The 14,045-nt window shown below is 36.9% G+C and overlaps 1 non-coding gene across 1 annotated transcript; it reads left to right on the top strand.

Annotated features, from left to right (window-relative positions):
* Nucleotides 1-7,462: 7,462 nt before the first annotated feature.
* LOC145018877 (small nucleolar RNA R71) lies at nucleotides 7,463-7,568 on the top strand. The gene has a single exon (XR_013667238.1). It is a non-coding gene; the product is annotated as a small nucleolar RNA R71 (small nucleolar RNA).
* Nucleotides 7,569-14,045: the final 6,477 nt, after the last annotated feature.

Here is a 14,045-nt window from a genome sequence, read left to right as displayed (position 1 = left end):
TTCCAAGGCTTGGATTTCCATTTTCATAGTTTCTTTCCACCTGTCATTTTTAATGGCTTGACGGAAATGTTTTGGCTCATCATTATCGATAGACGTGAGGTAAGCCTTGTGAATATTAGAAAACTTTTGATATTAAACAAAATTAGATAAGGGATGTACCATAGAAGATACTTGACTTGGTGTAGTTTGTGTATGGTCAATTGAGATGGGGAATTGGACATGATAATCAACAAGGTGTTTTGGTTTAGATTTTTTTTTCTCATGAATTGGAGCAATGGATTTGTTGATGGTACCTTGTGGTTCCTGATCATTTTGTTGTTCATCACTGGTGGTCCCTGGGTTGGTGATGCGGGCCCTAATGTGGAGGATCGGGCACTTGCGTTTCTAGAGGCCCATAATCGTATGACTAAAGGGGCTTCAGGGAAATGGCCATAACTTTGGCTACGGGTCTTTGTTTTGTACTGAAGACTAGTCAAATTGAAGCTTGGAATGAGGAAAACGTCGTGATAAGTTCCCAAAGGGGACGTACCCAATTTTGGGTCCAGAAATAGCTTTCTAAATGGAGTTATGAACAAATTTTGTTATTTTTACTTAATTTTTAGGTTTTGTTTTTGACCCATGGACTTTTAGGGTTCTGTTTTAATTTCTACTTCTTATTTAACTATTTTTTATGTAATTTGATGGTCGATCATCAATTTTAAGAACTTTCATTTTCTCCCAAAATTATGTGCGTGTTAACCCATATCTTGAAGTCAATCCCACGGTATTCGTAGAATCAACGTAGGTTTGAAGAGATTAACTTGTTTATTCTTTTAGAATCAACAGGTTCACTCTTGTTTATTTCTGTTTGTTTTGTATGCTACATCAATTGGTATCAAAGCCAAATTCTAGGTTCAGAATGCCTCCGAGGAGAAACAGGACACCCATCAATTTTCATGAGCAAGAACTGGAAGAACATATTGTGGCAAGCATGGAGGAGAGGATGCAAAAGGTCTTGAACTCATTTGCAGGTGGAAGATGGTGAGTGTGGGAACCCGTTCAGCGGCAGTGACGGTTCGTATTCTAAAGATGATCTAGAAAGGAGGCCAAGGTGTGAACGTGAGGGTGACAATACATGTTGGGAGGCCGAAATGAGAACTGATATTCCAATATTCGATGGGGTTAGTTTGAATCTGGAGGGGTTCATTGATTGGTTGGCTATTTTTGAGGAAGTTTTTGACGTCAAAGAAGTCTCTAAAAACAAGAGAGTGTCATTGATTGCTACCAGGCTACGTGGTATTGAATTTTCATGGCGACAACAACTAAAACGGACATGAGAAAGGCTTGAAAAGTCAAAGGTCATGACTAAGAGGAAGATGAAGAAGTGTTTACGCTCCAACTTCCTACCCCATAATTTTCAAAGGTTGATGTACCAACGGTTGCAAAATCTAAAGCAGGGTGCCAAGTCAATTGACAATTACACAGCTGAGTTCTACCAATTGATTGCCTAAAACGATATCTATAAACAAAGGAACATGTCATTGCTCGATATATTGAGGGCCTACGGGTCCAAATCATGGACTCTATAAATATGTTTGACTCAATGTTTGTTTCTGAAGTGCACCAGTGGGCATTGTCTTTTGAGAAACAGGTGGCTGGTTCTTCTTCGACTGCCATTGCTGGAGAAAGTTCTAGGACAGGTGGTATGGTACCCCGCGTTGTGCCTAATCAACAAAGATTAACATTTAACAGTGTTGGAATAACTCCTAGGACAACTGGTAGTAGTCGCTTGAAGTGTTTTAGTTGTGGGGAGATAGGTCACCGGAAATCAGAGTGCAATAAGGTCGGAAAACGTAATTCGTTTTCTGAGCAAGATGATTGGAAAAAAGATGATGCTGGTGAAAATTATGAAGACACCCCTGTGTATGATGAATGATCTTCAATTCGAAGAGGAAGCTATAACTAGAGATGTGATGTAAATTTGGTGGTAAGGCGCTCTTGTTTTACACCAAAAAGTTTTTAGTGTTGATTGGCTCAAACACAACATCTTTCAGTTGACATGTACTATTTCAGGAAAGGTTTGCACCTTTTTATTTATTAGGGAAGTTGTGATTGTAACATCCCGAAATCGCAAGAGTAAAGTTGAAGGACTAAAAGTGTAAGTTTTAGCGTGTGACTCGACGAGTCCATGGATAGACTCGACGAGTCAGGTCGCGGCTATGGTCGCGTGTCAAGTGGCCTACTCGGCGAGTCCAAAGATGGACTCGACGAGTGGGTGTTGTATGGAGAAAACCCTAATTTTCGGGGTTGAGCCCTATATAAAGAGCATTATACCCCTCCATAGCCTCCCTTATCCCCCCCTTGAGCTCCAGAAACCCTAAATTCGTGGAGAGTTCATTTGTGGAGCAAATTAGAGCTTGGAGAGGTGTTGTTTGAAGAGATCTTGAAGGAGAAGTGGCTTGGATCAAAGGGCTTTGCTTGGATTCGAGTTTGGCTGCTATTGAGGCATCTTTTGGAGGTAATACTTTCGCTCTTGGGCTGTATCTTCCTAGTTTCTCATTTTGGGGTTGTGTGGGGTGCTTGGTTGTGTCACATTTTGATGTTGGAGGATGGATCTGAGATTGCTACCTCAGATCTGGAGTGGAGAAGACCTTAAGAGCATTAAAGCCCCTGTTCTTGTGTTGTTAATGAAGCTACCATGTCCCAAACCATGGTTTTAAGGTGAATATAGCTTAGATCTCGTTAGATTCACGTAAAGTTTGCCACTTTACGTGATGGATGGATTGTAGGAGGTTGGATCTATGTTTTGGATCAATTGCATGGCCTGAGATGCTTCTGTATGGATTCAGACCGGTGGTACTCGACAAGTCACATGGGTGGACTCGACGAGTTGCTTGAAGATGGCCTGGAACTCGACGAGTTGGAAGAACAACTCGGCGAGTAGGTTGAAGATAGCCTTGGACTCGACGAGTCCATTTGGACTCGGCGAGTCTTGTCGAGGAAGTCCCAATATTTCTGGTTGAGTCGATGAATCGGTGAGTCATGGGATGACTCGGTGAGTTGGGTGCGAGTGGACTCAGAGTTGTTAAACTCGATGAGTCTTGGGGTGACTCGGCGAGTTGGGTCGCTGATTGAAGGAAGTTCTGAGCATATGGACTCGGCGAGTCATCGGGTTGACTCGGCGAGTAGGGTCAGTCAGGGGTTGACTTTGACTTGTCCAAGGTTGACCAGTTGTCTTCCAAGGGTATTTTGGTAATTAAGGGTATTTATTGAGTTGTATGTTTTGATGTTCAGTGGAGGAGTTCGTGTCAGAGTTCGGAGCAGCGGACCTTATCCTTTCAGCCGACAGTTTCGAGGTGAGTTATCCTCACTATATCATCAGGGTCTAAGGCACCAAGGCCGGCCCTTTATTGGATTGAGATTCAGATATGGTTATTATGTTATTGATTGATGTGTCTGCATCCTGGTAGTTAGGATGGTACATGCTAGGAGACCTTGTTAAGGTTAGTTTCCCGATATACAGAGTGATGCTATGCTAGTGACCGGTTAGGTCGGTAACCCGGTTAGGGTAATGATATGCTATGTGATCTGCTTGCTCGGTTTGTTGACTATGACTGTTATATGAATGTATGTTTTGTGCACATGGTTGTTTGGACTGGAGATGGGTTGAGGCAGGTACTGCTTTGTGCTGTAGGCCAAGATACCCAGGGCGGACCGGTTGCTCCGAAGGCCCAGCGAGCGGTCCGGATAGGCTGTAGGCCCCACGAGGGCGGACCAGACGTGCCGAGGCTCGGAGAGTGGACCAGGCCGACTGAAGGCCCGATGCGGGTGGACCAGTCACACTGTAGACTCAAAGAGTGGACCAGGTGGGTTGAAGGCCCGATGCGGGCAAACCAACCCCACTGTAGACTCGAAGGACATGACTAGACCTGGAGGATGGATCCGATGGACTGAAGGCCCGATACGGCGGACCAGTCACACAGTAGACCCGATATGCATGGCTGTTCTATGTTCTGTTATGTTATGTATGTTTTATATGTTTTGGACCGGAAGATCGCAGCCTGGGAGGGCGTATACGTGGTTGGTATTTTGGGGGTATCTCACTAAGCTTTCGGGCTTACAGTTGTGGTTTAATGTTTTTTAGGTTCTTCAGGAGACTGTGGCAAGGCGAAGGCGCGATCGTACCGCTCCTCATGATTTTGTAGCAATGTGATTCTGGGAATACTCTAATGATTTGTATTGAAAACCTTTTTGTAATCATTTTAATGAAAATCGGGTTGTTTTGAAAAATTTAAATTTGGTTGTATTTTTTGGATGTTACAGTGATAACCTTATATTTGAAGAAGCAGTTCAAAAGTTGGCTTTGAAAAAAAATCTCCCTAAACCTTACAAGATAGAGTGGCTTAAGAAGGGTAGTTAGGTAACTGTATCTAAACAAGCCCTTGTTCAATTTTTTGTTGGTACCACGTATAAAGATGATATGTGGTGTGATGTGGTTGCTATGGATGCTTGCCCTTTGTTGATGGGCAGACCTTGGGAGTATGATTGTAACATAGATCATAACGGGCGAACTAATACTTACAGTTTATTGTTTGGTGGTGTGAAGATGACATTAGTTCCTAGTAAGCCAAAGGATCCGGTTCCTAAACCTTCGAGTACTCTTTTAACCTTTACTCAGTTTGAAGACGAGTTAGAGGCGGAAGGTGACATTTTTGTGTTGCTAGGGAAGGAAGTGGCTAATGAGGTTGAAATTCATGAGGCTTTAGTTCCTCTACTCAAGGAATTCACTGATGTTTTCCCTATTGAATTACCTGATGGCTTTCCACGTTTATGTGACATCCAAAAGGTGGAGGACTTAATTTCAAAAGGTTGTGTTTGGGAGAGCATGATCCTATGTGTTGTTCCTGCTTTTCTGACTCCTAAAAAGGATAGTACTTGGCGTATATGTGTTGATATTTGCGCCATCAATAAGATCACATTGAGGTACAAATTTCTAATTCCTCAACTTGATGACCTGCTTAACCAGATTAGCAGTGCCGCTATCTTTATGAAAATGGACTTTAAGAGTGGGTACTATCAAATCCGACTTAGACCTGGTGACGAGTGGAAGACTGTCTTCAAGACTCGTGAAGGATTGTGTGAGTGGTTGGTGATTCCTGTTGGTTTATCAAATGCTCCTAGTACATTTACACGTGTGATGAACCAGTTGTTTAGACCCTTTATTGGTAAATTTGTAGTCATTTATTTTGATGACATACTTATTTACAGTGCTACTTTTGGTAAGTATGTCGGCCATGTGAGGCAGGTTTTGACTGTACTTCGAAGAGATAGTTTATATGCAACTGTGAAGAAATGTGTGTTTATGGTCCCTCAAGTCTTGTTCTTGGGGTATGTTGTTTATGGGGAAGGAATACATGTGGACGAGTATAAAGTAGCAGTTGTCAGACCATGGCTAACTCTAACTACCATCATTGAAGTTCACAACTTTCGTGGTCTTTTTTCATTTTATAGGAGGTACATTCCAAATTTTAGTTCTATTATAGCACTAGTGTTTGATTTTATGAAAGGGGAGACCTTTACTTGGACCGAAGCAGCAAAATTAGCTTTCCAATTATTAAAACAGAAGCTTACTACAACACCGATTCTTGTCTTGCCATATTTTCTCAAGTTTTTGAATTACACACGGATGCTTCCAAGGTTGGGATCGGGGGCATTTCTAAGTCAAGGAGGACAAACGATTGCCAATTTTAGTGAGAAGTTAACGGGGACAAAGCTGCATTATAGCACTTATGATGTTGAGTTCTATACAGTGGTCCAAGATATAAAGCATTGGCACAATTATCTATTTTATAAGGAATTTGTTTTGTTTTCAGATCATGATTCTTTAAGATATATTCGCAGTCAAGATAAGGTGTCACACAAATATGGGAGGTGGATGTCGTTCTTGGAAAAGTTCACTTTGGTGGTGAAACATAAGTCTGGAATGTCGAATTGGGTAGCTAATGCATTGAGCTGGAGGATAATTTGTTAGTTTCCATGAGGATTGGTGTGCCAGGGTTGGATGTCCTCATGGAGCAGCTTACGGTTGATCCTTATTTCTCTATTGTTCCGTTAGGTATACAATCTGGACGGAAGTATGATTTCCTAGTGCATAAAGGTTTCCTTTTTCAAAGGGAATCAGTTGTGTATACCTATTTCTAGCCTCCGCCTTCAAATCATCAGGGAGTTAGATGATGAAGGGCATGTCAGGTGAGATCACACTTTAAAGTTGGTGAAATCATCTTATTTTTGGCCTTCTATGCGCAAGGAGGTGGATGGATATGTTAAACGGTGCTGAATCTGTCAGGTGTCGAAAGGCACATCTACCGATCCAAGACTCTATGTGCCTTTACATGCTCCATCATAACCTTGGGTGGATATCTGCAAAGATTTTGTGTTGGATTTACCATGTACTCAATGGGGAAAATTTTCAATCTTTGTGGTTATTGATCATTTTTCTAAGATTGTGCACTTTATTCATTGCAAAAAGAGGACGGATGGAGTTAATGTGGCTTAATTATTCTTTCAAGATGTATATTGTTTGCATGGATTACCATCTTCTATTGTTTCAGATCGAGACACTAGGTTTTTAAGTCATTTTTGGTGCAGCTTGTGGAAAATGGTGAACACTCAACTTAATTTAGTAATGCATATTATCCTCAATTGGATGGCCAAACAGAAGTTGTCAATCAATCACTGGATAATCTTTTGTGGTGTTTAATGGGTGATCATGTGAAGGCCTGGGATCAAAAGCTTGTCAATATGAGTTTGCTCACAATCATGCAATCAAATGAAGTATGGGATTTAGCACATTCCAAGTGATCTATTCTATTCAACCACGGGGACCACTTGATTTGATGTCGCTTCCTGTTTTTTGTGTTGTTCCAAAGAAAGTGCAGGATTTTTTTGAAGGACTACATGATGTTTGTAAGGTGTTTAGTAGGTGATCATGTGAAGACCTGGGATCAAAAGCTTTGTCAAGTAGAGTTTTCTTCTTTTTACTTTTTGTACTCATCATACGACAACCATTCTTTCTTTGGCTTTCTCTAATCTTCATCAAATCAATCTCCACAAGAGTAGCAAACTTGAACTTTTCTATTCCCATTTTTTTTTCTAAATGGCAATCCTTAGTTAAATGTGGCCCATTTCTATTTTCACAACTCACACGCGTTGCATGTATGGATTGATCCATCATCGTCATTCTTCGATCCATGTTCTTTAACATTGCCAAAACTGATGCCATGTCTTCTGAAGCACCATTTCCGATTCCCTTTGCTATATCTTGTCGAGGGTTGTGATATTCCCTTGAATGCTTAGAGAATTCTTCTATTAGATCTTTAATTGCCACGATATTCTTCTTTGTTAGAGGTCATTAAGAATCAAGGAGTTTCCTAGTTGTTACGTTTACCCATCATAAAATATAGATACTTCTTGTTGCTCCTTAAAATCGTTTTGGGGACAGTTTCTTAGTAACCCCATGTATCTCTCTGATGCTTCATATAATGATTCCCCTGCTTGTTGCTCAAAATTGGCTATCGCTTCTTAAGTTTAGAAACCTTTGATGGTTGGCAAAATTGTTGGAGGAATTCTTCACACATTTGTGCCCATGTTGTGATTGCACCGAATGGGAGTGCCTTGAACCAATCTTTAGTCTTTGCCTTGAACGTAATCGGAAGCATTCTCAACAACACTATTTCCCGTGGTACATTTGGAATATTAAAAGAATCAGCGATGTGATTGACTTCGTCGAGGTGTTTGTATGAATCTTCATGATCTTTTCTGTAGAATGAAATACTTTTTAGCTCGGAAAGAATGTGTCCCTTGAGCTCGAAGTTGGCGGTAGCAGGAATTTCGGGTTGCACAAGACCCGGACCGGTGTCCTCCCGAATTCTCTTCTTGCATTCCTCCATAGCCATGTCCGTAATGTTGGCCATCTATTCTTTTGGCTCGCTTTCAGGTTCACTTTCCTTTTCAGATTTTGTTTCGGGCTCGTAACCGGCTTCCATTTTTGTTAGGAGTCTTCTCAAAGCTTTCAAATCTGTTTTCGTCTTCTTGCTTTTTGCTTGATTCTCCAATGTGTTTATTCTTCTTTTTATGAAATGATGGCTCAGAATCTTCAAATGGTGGCATGAATGGTGTCCTTTATCCGCGGGTCATACACTACTGAGACAAAACGAAAGAAAAGCGTAAATATGAACTAAAACAGAATAATAAAGACTTAACTGCTTGATTACAACGACGTAGTAAATCAACAGAAGAGAAAAATAAAACGTAAAAACAAAATAAATCCGAAATATTGAACTCACGCCGTGAGAACAGTAAAATTAGAAAAAATATTTTTTTTGCTGAAAATTAACTTTTTGTGGTTTTTTACCCCACAAAATGACCGATTAGCCTAAAGCAACTCAACTAAAAACTGAAATAGTCGTTCCCCGGCAACGACACCAAAAACTTGATGTGCACATAAATATAACTATCTAGCATTAAATTTAAAACATAACTACTTATCTACTAATGCACCTATAGGTAGTGTACCTAGTTAGTTTATAGTATAGTAAAGTAAGTTAGGTATCGAACGCAGGAAACAGATTCAGTATATTAAAATAATTACTAAAAATTAATCTAAAATGAAAAAATAATTGAAAAGGGTTTTTATCTGATTTTGTAACTTTAGATTAACTTAAAACTAAAAAACACTTAACTAAGAACAAATCAAGATATTAAAAACATTTTATTTTGTTTTGAATAATGCCTAAATATATGTAAAGATACTATCAATAGGAAAAATGATTATATGGAAGGGAACAAGGTTTTCACAGACATGAAATCTTGGCTTAGATACCATTTTTATAACAAATAATTACCAAATTATGAGAGTTCTTATGTGATTGTGGCCACATCTTATTCTTGCATTTCTAGTACATCTACACAGAATATAATATCTATTGCATCGAGTTGTTAAAAAAACCATTGTTTTATTTCATATACTTTGAGAATTGTGATGAGTGGGTACTAAGTGCTATTCTTATTTTTAATTAATCTTTGATTGATTGTTATATAAACACAAAGGCATTGTACATTTTCAAAGATCTGCATATCTAGCTATAGAAAGATTTAATAATTATGAGAGGAGACTTCAAATCTATATGACTCGATTTCTTTCTTATTGTTTGGTCAACTTCTAGGTCCAACCACAATGGTGGAGCCTTCCATATGGGTTTCAACCCATGGAAGGATAGCTAACACTTTTGCTTTAATTGTTTATTTTTGTGTTTGATTGATCAAATTCGTTCATATAATCATATTTTCTTTGGATACATAAAGTTTCACATGGATATTTTGAATGTCATCATGTTCTAAGACTACTAACATTTAAGACTTCACTTGGAAAAGTGAAAATTAAGCCTCCATATCAAATTTTCTTGGAAGAGATGGTTCTTACAACATTGTGGGTTATTTATTGGTACCTTAACATTTAAGTGCAACTAATTACAAAAGTAAAAGATTTTTTATGCGATTGTTTCAACGTCTTATTCTTGCATTTCTAGTAGATTTAAGTAAAGTATAATTTCTAGTATATGTACACAAAATACGTTTCTTGCTGTGAGTGGTTGAAAAAGTCCTTGTTTTATTTCATGTACTTTGAGATTTGTGATGAATAGGTACTAATTGCTATTCTTCGTTATTAATAAATCTTCGACTGGTTGTTAAAAAATATATATTTAAAACATTGTACATTTCTAAAGAGCTACATGTCTAGTTATAAAAGGATTATATAATTATGAGATGAGACTTCAAAGCTACACAACTGGATTTCTTTCTTATTGCTTGGTTGACTTCTAGGGCCAACCACTTTGGTGCTACATTGCATATGGGTTTCAACTAATGGAAGGCAAGCAAACACTTATATTTTATTCCTTAATTTTTTTTATTCTTGTGCTTATTGATGAAAGTTGTTCATATTGTCAAATTTGTTTTGGATGCATAAAGTTGCACATGGACATTTTGAAAGTCATCATGCTAAGACTACTAACATTTAAAAATTTGCTTGGAAAAAGTGAATACTAAACCTCCTTATCGACTTTGCTTGGAAGTGGAGGTTCTTACAACATTGTGGGTGATTTGGTGGTACATTAATGTTTAAGCGTAGATAATTACAAAAGATTGAGAGTTTTTATGCGATTATGGCCATGTCTTGTTTTTGCATTTCTAGTTGATGTACACAAAGCATAATGTTTTTTTTTTGCGCCAAGTGGTTCAAAACTCCCTTGTTTTATTTCATGTACTTTGATATTTTTGATGAGTAGGTACTAAGTGCTATTCTTCATATATAATTAATCTTCAATTGGTTGTAAAGAACCATTTAACACGTTGTACATTTACAAAGAATCTTCATATCTAGGTATAAAAGGATTATCTAATTATGAGATGAGACTTAGAAGCTACATGACTAGATTCCTTTCTTATAGATTGGTCTTCTTCTAGGTCCAACCATTATGGTTGTGCCTTCAATATGCGTTTCAATCCATGGAAGGCAAGCAAACACTTTTTGGATGCATAACGCTGTACATTGACGTTTTGAATGTTGTTACGTCCTATGACAACTAACATATAATACTTCGCTTAGCAAAAGTGAAAATTAAGCTTCATTATCGACTTATCTAGGAAGAAGCAGTTTTTACAACATTGTGGGTGATTTGGTGGTACCTTAACATTTAATCACAAACAATTATGTAAGTACGAGAGTTTTTATGTGATTATGACCACGTCTTATGATGTGTGCAATAAGCTACACCTAATTTTATATTTATAACCTAACTAACTCAACTAACTAAATTGCATCTAGGCAGTGTACCTAGTCAAATTGTAGAATAGTTTGGATAAGTCGGGTGTCGATCACAGGGAACGCTTTTGACTAATTTATTTATCTACTACTAAATTAACCTAATTATCAACAAAGAAAAGGGTTTTATCTAATTTTGCAAGTTTAGATGAACTTAATTTTTTAACACAAACTCAATCAATAAACACAACACTTCTGTTAGTTCGAATCCACGTTCACTCAATGGTTATACATTAATTAGGACAATTACTGTTGGTTACCAATTAATAAAGTATTAGCAATTTAGTTCTAAATATACTAACATTAATCAATTCATGTAAATCTATGTATGGTCACACAATAGTTAACACATAATCAATTATTAAATCAGTTTGCAACTATGTAATATTGATTTGATAAACACACATTATGGTCATAATCATGAATTCTCTAGCACAGCTTGATTTTTATAATTTAATTGCTTAACTAAGATTGGTTTGATCTTAGCTCTAATAAACTAGTGTTGACTGAATTATTAGGTATTCAAATTAATGCAGATTTGTATTCACTAACTACACAGAACAAGAAATATAAGCAATTAATTATCAAACAACATACTAGGTAAAATCAATCCAACACAAGCATGTTACCAACAAGTAAAGTCAAATCTAATGCATTAAAACCATGAGTTCCAGCTTCATCTAGCTAACAAAAGCAACTAGATTTAGCTAGACATTCTAACAACTAAACAAACAAAATCCATAATCAAAGACATGTTTAAATGTACCAATCTATAACTCAAATTATGAACTTCTTCTTCCGTGTTATTGAAAACCAATTCCACACTCTTGCTTCTTCTGAAAGTCATCTCCAGGAATCCTCCAAGGTCACCAAAAGTCTTCAAAATCGTAATGATCAAGCGTTTATATAATTTTCCCGAAAGTCGTGATTCACGTCATGACAAGATTCTTCAAACTGTGATTTAAGAGATATCCTTATCAGGCACGAATTCTTACTTTGCAGGTATTTATCTTCTGGAATATACAAGGCCATGTCGTGATCTTGTGGTTCACGTCGCGATTAGATTTAAATCCATGGATTTCTTATTCTTTCATTCTCTAAGTCTCCAAGGTTCCATGTTTTGGCATTTTTGGTCCCTTTCTTCGAAAATGCTTCTAGTTGGCTACAAAATAATAATTTAAGCTTATAAGTACCGATATTCTATTCAAATAACCAAATTATTAGTAAAAATGTAAATCAATATTGCCTAAAAATATGTATAAATATGGGAATATCATCTTATTCTTGCATTGCTAGTAGATGTATACAAACTATAATATCTCTTGCATCGAGTGGTTGAAAAGATCCTTGTTTTATTTCTTGTAATTTGAGATTTATGATGAGTAAGTACTAATTTATATTCTTCATTTTTGATTAATCTTCAATAAGTTATTAAAAAAGCATTTGTATAATTTCAAAGATCTCCATATGTAGCTATGGAATGATTAAACAATTATGAGACGAGACTTTGAAGCTACACAACTTGATTTCTTTCTTATTGTTTGATTTAGCAAAGCATTTTTATATAATTTTCTACCCATATAAAACATGAAGTGAAAGGAGTTTCACACATATTTAACTTTGTATGAAAATTTATACATGTATATAAAAGTACATATTTGCATACACATTCATACATGTATTTACATGTGTGTGTGTATATATACATATATATATATATATATATATATATATATATATATATATGCGTGTGTATGTGTGTAAGTAATGTAAGTATGCCTCCTAGTTCAAATTTATGTGTCCTTTTATGTCTACATATGTGCATGTGACTTCTTTCACTTTATTTATCTTGTTGGTAAATAATTATAAAAAGTTACTTTATAAAATCAAAAAATGAGAAATGAATCGGTATCTTCAAAATCTTGTCACCTAATTAGTTATCTTATATTGATTAATAGACTATGATGAGTTTTGAATTTAATGCGCTATATTAAATGTAGGTAATCTTCCAGCCATATGAGAAAGGCATTTCAAATGTCTTTTAGTCATTAACTATGATGCATTAAATTACATATTTTTTTGGTAATTAATATTATGACAATAGGCACAATTAATAGCAATAAATTCATGCCAATCATAGGCTTAGGTGGCGACATATATGATAGTTTTCCACCCTTAGTTCTCTCAATACCCTTACTTCCTTGTCCTTCTTGTTGAGTTTTTTATTCATCAAATACACTTAAAATAGGTAGCAAAAATCAAACTATGATATACGTAAGTGTACATGCACCTAAGGATCTATGGCTTCATACTAATTACAGCTACCCTATGAAAACATAAAAACATAAAGAATAAAAACTCCCTTTGATCTCCATGATTGAGATCTTGATCTTGTCCTCTGCAAAGTTGCTTGGATGAGAAGACCCAAACCAGAATCCCTCTAATGGTATCACACCCAATGACACGAAAGAGTGGAATTGAAACATCCAAAAATATGATCCCAAAAATTTCGATTTAAATAATAGATAAAATAGTAATTTTCCATATCATCCAAACATTTGTAATAAACCAGTGTATCAATTTGTCATAAATCAGAGTAAAACATCATAACAAAATCCCAATGGTGTGTGTGATGCATTTATCCCCAGCTCTTCCCCTTGGAACGATAAGTACCTGAAACATAAACTGAAAACCGTAAGGACAATGCTTTGTGAGATCCCCCAAAATAGCACATACCAAACCTACAATAAACATATAGTGGACCCCACCCAGTAATTGGACCCCGTCCGGTCATCGAGCCTCACCTAGTCATCAGACCACTTCTGGTCATCGGGCCCCACCTGGTCATCGAGTGAGCTCGGAAAGCATATAAACACACTCACATGTAATATACACAACATACAGATAGTCATCGGGCTTCGCCCGACATCAGACTTTAGTCGAATAACATATAAACATAGGTACATGCAAGAGTTACAAAGACAGATAGCATTCAATCAACATAACATAAACATGGGCCAACATTAGTGCCTTCGACCCACTAAATCCAGTAAGGAAACTCACAGTGAATGCTGAATTATAACTAGATAAATCATGGCCCCAAGAATCAGCTCTACTCAACCCCAAAATAAAAACAATCATGCGGATACCGATCAATATATATAAACCCCAAAATGTCAAACTT

This window comes from Lactuca saligna, chromosome 9 (assembly GCF_052625555.1).
Source record: "Lactuca saligna cultivar CGN05327 chromosome 9, ASM5262555v1, whole genome shotgun sequence".
NCBI classification, from domain to species: domain Eukaryota; kingdom Viridiplantae; phylum Streptophyta; class Magnoliopsida; order Asterales; family Asteraceae; genus Lactuca; species Lactuca saligna.
The sequence above is the reverse complement of the archived record's forward strand: the minus strand, read 5'-3'. Positions and strand labels throughout refer to the sequence as shown.